This window comes from Asparagus officinalis, chromosome 7 (assembly GCF_001876935.1).
Source record: "Asparagus officinalis chromosome 7, Aspof.V1, whole genome shotgun sequence".
NCBI lineage: Eukaryota > Viridiplantae > Streptophyta > Magnoliopsida > Asparagales > Asparagaceae > Asparagus > Asparagus officinalis.
The window spans coordinates 22,994,035-23,002,953 of record NC_033800.1 but is presented as its reverse complement, the minus strand read 5'-3'; the positions used below and the strand labels follow the sequence as shown (position 1 = coordinate 23,002,953).

The 8,919-nt window shown below is 42.6% G+C and overlaps 1 pseudogene; it reads right to left on the bottom strand.

Annotated features, from left to right (window-relative positions):
• Positions 1–7,472, bottom strand: part of LOC109846822 — an 8,410-nt pseudogene extending 938 nt beyond the window's left edge.

Below are 8,919 nucleotides of genomic sequence, written 5' to 3'. Positions count from 1 at the left end.
CGCGGATTTTACGTTTGACTCGTTCAAACACGAGCTGAGCAGTTTCAAAACCGTTTCTCATGATCTGAGGGGATCACAACTCCACTCAGGAGTGATTTAAGAGGCGGTTACATCTCATTAGCCCCACATGAGGAGCGAATTAAGGGGGCGGTTACACCCCTTAATCCCCTATAAATAACTAAGAAATCAGCTTAGTTCAGGCTAGATCTTTGATCCTTCTTTTTGGCAGCAAAGAAGAGATCTTTGGGGGGGAATTGCTGGAGCTTTGGAGATCAGCAACAGGAGCTTTTTTTATCCTTGGCTTATAGACCGATTTCGGTTAAATTAACTCTTTCATAGAGTTTCAAACTCTTTTAGAGTTCTCCATAATGTCAAATCGTGAGGAGAAGACCACGTTTCAATGAATCAAGACATTCGGATCGTCAACGGAGAGCAAACTCGACGCGAGCATTCGAGGAAGGCACTCCATCGCTACCGTGAAGAACCCAGAATTAAACAAAGGGGAAAATCAAATTCATTCTCCTCTCTTTTATAATCAGGAAATCCAATTGTAACTGAGATTAAAGGAATACAAATCAATTTTCCTTCATTTCTTTTACTGCAAATTTTTCCACAAACAAAAGATGGCGACTCCGCTGGGGATGAGTTTCTCTGACGAAGAAGTGGTAGCGCAATCCGACGTTCATCTCATTGGAACGACCGTTGAAACTCTGATCATCGAGTTCGATCAAGTCAAGTTTGAGGAGGCCCTCTCCTCTGGGTCCCTTAGCCCCAAGGCTATGCGTAAGATCCATAAATTTTTTAAGAAGACTAAAGCTCCAGTCATAGCCGACTCATCAAAGGACTGTCTCCCTTAGGGGTTGTATTGTTCATACAGTCCCCTCTCTGAAGGAGAGGACTTAGCTTCGGCACAACTCCAAAAAAGCCGATCCTCCAATCAACGCGAGCTCCGTGTTTTTGAGCCTCAACACAAGCTCTGCATAAGCTAAGCTAAACACAGCCCTCAGGGGTGCGTTTCACCAGCAAAATCTGGAGCTCAGGCATGCGTTCGGGTGACGAAATCTAATACAGAACCTGGTGTATACCGTGGAACTTTGGAGCGCTGCCCCGAACCCCGTCGGGGGGTAATCCATCCCCCCCTGGACCCCCGGCTCGCTGACCGGGCAGCGAGACCCCCGAATACTCTGCGTAGCGTGACTAAATTGAGGGGCGGATATAAGAAGTTCATGGATTCAAGGCATCTCAACTAGATCCATATTCACCAAGAGCCAGTCCTGTCCAATCATGGACTGGGGGTTCTAATTCAAACCTCACGGTCAGTGAGCAACTCTCCTCGAATCTTCACAACAGATTTGAGAGAGTTCATATCGAGAGAAAGACTGCTGCAACAAGTCATTCGTTTATTCCAATGTGAACGGCTGATTCCTACGGTCCTCTCAGGATGTCAATGTTGTTCATATGCAGCCAAACAATTGGTGTTCGACCAATTAACGCATGTTGCCTTGCCCAACCAACAACGACGTTCTCACAGGAAGAAGTCTCCAAAGACCGAGTATCCTGGGGTCACTATTAATGTGATCGGCAGAGGGAAAGCCTCAGGTCCTTGTTCTGATGACTCTGAGATAAGTCGTTCACCGACCGTCAGAGAAATCGTTAACGAGTTTGAAGGAATCTATCAACGCACTCGGACGCGAACAGGAGCCATTCCCCATGTTAACTATCGAAGGTTAGCTAGAGAAACTAATTCCGATGATGAACATTCAGCCATTGTAGAGTCCCAATCATCAAGCTCTTTTGTTGAACATGAGAGCTTTGCCTATATGACAGAAAACCATGAAGATCTCGTGAAGAGACTTGATGAATAGGAGGCCATGCTCAAATCTTAGCAGGAGGCCATCAATGAACTCTTGGCCCTGTTGACTCAACTCGTCGCAGACAAGGCCAAATCTCAGGAGACAGATTCATCGCCTAGGCAAGAATCTTCCCGGAGGAGAAAAGTGTCTTTATCCCGACTTCACACAAGCAAAGGGAAGGTAAAAGTGGTTGATGACGCTGCTTCTGACCAAGAAGATCACAACCTGGAATCTTCCTCTGATAAAGGAAGAGAGATGGAGAATGAGCAGAATCTCCAATTTGCCAAAATGGAAGAATTGGAAGCCCGCCTCAATGTTATTGCCAACAGAAGCGAGCTCCAAGACGAGGGAGTTGTCAAACCTTATCCTGTCGAATGGGGTGCAGCCCCTTATCCTCCAAAATTCGAAGTCCCGACGCTACAAAATTTTGACGGCACGGTATTACCGAACCAACATATCTATCATTTTAAGTCACGGACTGGGAATATGATATCAAACGACGCCATACTAGCTCGATTGTTCATTGGCACCCTCAAGGGAGTTGTCTTTGAATGGTTCAGAAAACTGCCTACGGGATGTATCCAAAAGTGGGCGGATCTAGAGAGATTCTTCCTATCAAGATTCTTTGAAGAGGATACAGAAGTCTCCATCCATACCCTTCTCGCTACTAAGCAGAAGAAGAGGGAGTCCGTCAAAGCTTTCGTCAAGAGGTTCCGAAGCATGGCTCTTCGATGCCCGACAGGTATGACACAGTCTACCTTAGTGGAGACCTGTCGACATAACTTGCAGACCGACCTTCTAGCACAAATGAGGGTTACAGAATGCCATTCCTGGAGACAACTAATTTCTCAAGGCGAACATGCTCAAAAGATTATTGTCAGGGTTAAAGTTGAAGAACAAAGTAGGTAGGATCCACCCGAGCAACCGGACCAAGCTCAATCTTCTCAGTCAGAAGGGAAAAATACTACGGCCACTGAAACTAATCCTCTTCAAGTAGGATGGCGGGTCCACCAAAACTATCATGTTAACAGTTATCTCTGATAGTCTATTTCCTCCAAATTCCCCCACAAATCCTCTTTAATAGGATGGTGGGTCCACCAAAACTATCAAGTTAATAATATACCTCTGATAGTCCTTTTCCCCCAAATTCCCCCACCAATCCTCTTCAATAGGATGGCGGGTCCACCAAAACTATCACGTTAATAATTACCTCTGATAGTTTATTTCCTCCAAATTCCCCCACCAATCCTCTTCAATAGGATGACAGGTCCACCAAAACTATCATGTTAACAATTACCTCTGATATTTCATTTCCTCTAAATTCCCCCACCAATCCTCTTCAATAGGATGGTGGGTCCACCAAAACTATCACATTAACAATTACCTCTGATAGTTCATTTCCTCCAAATTCTCCCACCAATCCTCTTCAATAGGATGGCGGGTCCACCAAAACTATCATGTTAATGATCACCTCTGATAGTCCATTCCCTCTAAATTCTCTTACCAATCCTCTTCAATAGGATGGCAGGTCCACAAAACTATCACGTTAACAGTTAACTCTGATAGTCCATCAACTTGCTAATCCTCTTTAAGTAGGATGGCGGGTCCATAAAAACTATCACGTTAACAGTTACCTCTGATAGTCCATCAACTTGCCAATCCTCTTCAATAGGATAGCGGGTCCACAAAACTATTACGTTAACAGTTACCTCTGATAGTCAAACTCATCAGATAATAGCCTACCGGGTGATGTGCCTCTATTCCGACTTCATGGATAGTGCCCCACTAGGTGATGTGCCTTGTCTACCTTTTTTTTATTCCCCTGCTAAGTCTTAATCAAGACTGGGGGTTGATTACTTAGAATCCACTGGATTAAGAGTAACGAATCTTTTACATCGTCGAGTTAACATTACACTTCTGATGATCATCATCCCCACAGAGTATGCATTCAACTTGCATTACTTCCAATTTGTCACGTTAACAACATACACCTCTGACAATCAACTTATCAATCCTTACCAATAGGATGATAGGTCCTCAAAATTACTCAAATCGTAATCTTTCCCAGCAAGACACTAAGTCTTCAAAATCTTATTCAAATCACAAGTATCAGAACTCATCGTTCCTGATGATAAACTCACCTAGCAATTTTTCCCAGCGAAACGCTAATTCCCAAAATCTTGTGCAAGTCACAAGTATACATTCTCTTGTCATGTTAACACCATACATCTGACAATCTACTTATTAATCCTCGTCAATAGGATGATAAGTCCACAAAGTTGCTCCAATCGTAACACATTCTCTTGTCATGTTAACACCATACCTCTGATAATCTACTTATCAATCCTCGTCAATAGGATGATAAGTCCACAAAGTTGCTCCAATCGCAACACATTCTCTTGTCATGTTAACACCATACCTCTGACAACCCACTTATCAATTCTCTTCAATAGAATGATAAGTTTGTAAAGTTGCTCCAATCGCAACACAAATCCTGTCACGTTAATATCACACCACTGACAAAATCAACTTATCGACTCTCTTCAATAGAGCGATAGGTTCACAAATTCCTATCATGTTAACATCACACCTCTGATAAAATCCACTTATCAATCCTCTTCAGTAGGATGATAAGTCTACAAAGTTGCTCCGATTGCAACAAATTCCTATCATGTTAACACCAAACCTCTGACAATTAACTTATTGACTCTCCCCAATAGAACGATAGGTACTCAAAATTGCCCCGATCGCAATATTCTTCCTGTCACGTTAATATCACACCTCTGACAAATTCACTTATTAATCCTCTTCAATAGGATGATAAGTCCACAAAGTTGCTCCAATCGCAACACAAATCCTGTCACGTTAACACTAAACCTCTGACAATTCACTTATCAATCCTCTTCAATAGGATGATAAGTCCACAAAGTTGTTCCAATCGTAATACAAATCCTATCACGTTAACACTAAACCTCTGATAATTTACTTATTAATTCTCTTCAATAGAATGATAAGTCCACAAAGTTGCTCTAATCGCAACACAAATCCTGTCACGTTAATATCACACATCTGACAAAATTAACTTATCGACTCTCTTCAATAGAGCGATAGGTCCACAAATTCCTGTCACGTTAACATCACACCTCTGATATAATCTACTTATCAATCCTCTTCAATAGGATGATAAGTCCACAAAGTTGCCCTGATTGTAATAAATTCCTGTTAAGTTAACATCACACCTCTGATGACCAAATCAACTTATCGACTCTCTTCAATAGAGCGATAGGTCCATAAAATACTGTTAGGTTAACATCACACCTCTAACAGTCAAACCCCCCTCCAATGAACTTGTTAATCTTTTTTCAACAAGAGTAGTAAGTTTTTATTACAAAATCCCCAGCGGATTAAAGATTTTCTAGAATTATCCTAGTGATAATAAAGAAAATTTCTGAATTTTACTCTAAGTGAAAATTCATGCCAAGTTAATATTATACCTCTGGCGCTTCCAACTTTCTTTCAGTGTTTCAAGTAATACAAGAAGAAATAACGACAAAGCCTACGTATTCAATATCGTAGCAGGCCGTTATTAATAACTCCAAAATCCATGCTTTACACGCATGGAGGATTTTATCTCGATCCCTAATTAGAGATAAGTCTACGCCTAACACGCGTTGCCGGTTAGTCTTTTGTCATAAAAAGAACATCAAAATCCATGCCTCACATGCATGGGGGACTTTATCTCGATCCCTAATTGGAGATAAGCCTACGGCTAACATGCGTCGTCGGTTAGTCTTTTCCCGTAAAAGTGACAAAGTCTATGTATTCAAAATCATAGCATCAAGTCTAAGAGGGTTCATTCTCTTAGCACAACGTTACATGTGGAACGGACTTAGACAATCCATGTGCTAGCCCGACTCAAACGGTAGTCGATAAAAGCTTATCAAATCCGTTGATGGCTGAAGGTTTGCCAAAAATCCTATGAATGTTTACGGGCCCATCAGCTGAATGGAGGTCATGCGTGGAAAATCCCTTCAACCAAGATGCCTTTGAAGCGGGTTCAAAGAACAACTCCTTTATGACAAGGAATTAACAGCTCCAAGATCAGAGTTGAGATACAAAGTATTCCGAAAATTCGTTCCAGTCAACCGCGAACTTTTAAAAACTTTGGAGGAGGTTCTGTAGGCTGTCTAAAAATCATTGCAGATAGCTGATCCCCATCAAACACCGATGATGGAAGTTACAATTCGACGGCTTCCAGAAGACTACGATTTGAAGACTTTCATGTAGATCGATGAAGGTTACAATCTGACGATCTTCACAACAACTGATGAAAGCCCTAATCAACAGCCTTCACAATCAACATCGGGAGTTACAAAGATTATAAAATGATGATCTTTGCAATGCTCCAACAGAAAGAGACTACAAATCGACGGTCTCTTCAAACTAAGACGCGAAAGTCCTCCCCGCATACCAGCATCAAGACGCATTGCGTTCACAGCCAAGGACGTAGCTCAGATCCAGCTGTCAACGCTGCCAACGCAGCTTCCAAATTGCCGCCAACGTAGCTTCCAACGCTACCAATGCAGCTTCCAAATTGCTACAAACGCAGCTCATGAGTAGCTTCCAACACTGCTAACGCAACTTCTAAATTGCTGCAAACGCAGCTCATGAGCAGCTTCCAACGCTACCAACGTAGCTTCCAAACTGCTGCAAACGCAGCTCACGAGTAGCTTCCAACGCTGCCAACGCAGCTTCCAAATTGCTGCAAACGCAGCTTCCAGACACTGCGTTTGAACGCAGAATTCATGCCAGAAAGCGGATTTTGCGTTTAACTCGTTCAAACACGAGCTGAACAGTTTCAAAACCGTTTCCCATGATCTGAGGGGATCACAACTCCACTCAGGAGTGATTTAAGGGGCAGTTACATCCTATTAGCCCCACATGAGGAGCGAATTAAGGGGACGGTTACACCCCTTAATCCCCTATAAATAACTAAGAAATCAGCTTAGTTCAGGCTAGATCTTTGATCCTTCTTTTTGACAGCAAAGAAGAGATCTTTGGGGGGCAATTGCTGGAGCTTTGGAGATCAGCAACAGGAGCTTTCTTCATCCTTGGCTTATAGACCGATTTCGGTTAAATCAACTCTTTCATAGAGTTTCAAACTCTTTCAGAGTTCTCCACAATGTCAGATCGTGAGGAGAAGACCATGTTTTAGTGAATCAAGACATTCGAATCGTCAACGAAGAGCAAACTTGACGCGAGCATTCGAGGGAGGCACTCCATCGCCACCGTGAAGAACCCAGAATTAAACAAAGGGGAGAATCTAGTTCAATTCTCCTCTCTTTTGTAATCAGAATTCAAATTGTAATTAAAATCGAGAGAATACAAATCAAATTTATTTCATTTTCTTTACTTCAAATTTTCCACCAAACAGCCATCAGAGGAGACGGAGACGAAGATGCCGACCTCGCCCCAGGCGATGTCGAAGACCTCCTTGTTGTGGGCGATGAGCTACGTGTTGACGGTCTTGCGCTCGATATCCCAGATGGTGCAGGTGGTATCGATGGAGGAGGTTTCATTGCATTAGGGCTCAACCTCGTTCTAGTCGAAGGAGGTAAGAGGGGGTGAGGGGAAGGGGGTGGGAGGGGAGGAGGTGAGGAAGGAGGAGGGTTCGCCAGGCGGGACCCGTGTATTATAACCAGGAGTGCGTGAAATGAAAAGAAAAAAGAAATGCACGGGACTACTAGTCCCGTGCATTTTGAAAAACTCCTCCCGAGCTAAACTGACCCTTTTCATCTGAAAAGGGTCGGTTTTGCTCTTTTTTTTTCTAGAAAAGATCGATTTTGCTAAATAAATTTTAAAAATAGGTGTTTTCAAAAATTTGTCTATATATACTTGATACCAAGCATACCCATTTCTCTCTCTCTCTACACCCATTTCTCTCTCTCTCTCCACACACACACACACACACACACACACACACACACACACACACACACACACATAGGGTGAGGTTCTAATAAAAACCTCTTTAGCCTAAAAACTAAAAACCATAACTAAAAACCTATCCTAACCATCCAATCTATTTCATCCAATGGCCTACATTTTGATGACAGAATTGAATGCATTTATTTCTTACTCTCTTTAATGGTTGTCATAATTACAAAGAAAACCTTATCTAGTTGACTTTAATCTCTAATCTCAACCATTGGATGAGATAGATCCAATGACCCATAATGGTTTTTAGTTTTAGGCTAAGGAGGTTTTTATTAGAACCTCACCATATATATATATATATATATATATATATATATATGCTCTACCGCCGCTCGACAAGCGCCTCCGCCATTCCCCTCCTCGACGCCTCGACTCGCTCCCACAAGCTAGACCACCGCTGCAAATCTCCGACGTCGCTCGCCAAGCCTCGCATGGGCCTCTCCTCCTCCTCCTTCGCATGGGACTCTCCTCCTCCTCCTTCATGTGGCCTTTATGATCTTCAGAGTTGCATTCTCTAAGATCACTCTATAGCCTGCTGCCTCTAAAGTTTCAAGTAAAATAATATTCTTCGTCAACTGCGGAACGAATCTTACTTCTTTCAGCTCCCTAGTCACCTCATCACACATCTTGATTCAGACTGTTCCAATACCATCAATAGGGCATACGTGATCATTATTCATGAGTATGATATTCCCTCTTTCGACCTCCTCAAAGTTGGAGAACCAATCCTTCATCGGGCAACTATGGTATGTAGCACCCGAATCCAACATCCACTCTGTAGAATCGGCATAGCAAACTGACGGTAGTGCTGGGCATGAGTAGCCTAAAGAATCTAAATCTGAATTGTCGCCACTAGCTTTGGTAACATTCACCTCTGAAGCTTGTACAACTTTCTCCTTATTCTTCCCGGCTGGATCTTTCAACTTTGGGTATTCGTTCTTCCAATATCCATCTTCATTGCAAAAAGCATATTGATTCCTATCAACAATTATATGGCCACCTCTTTGCTTCAACTTTGAGCGATTTAATTGATGGCTATTTAGACTATAGCCTCTCACTGTTAATGCAT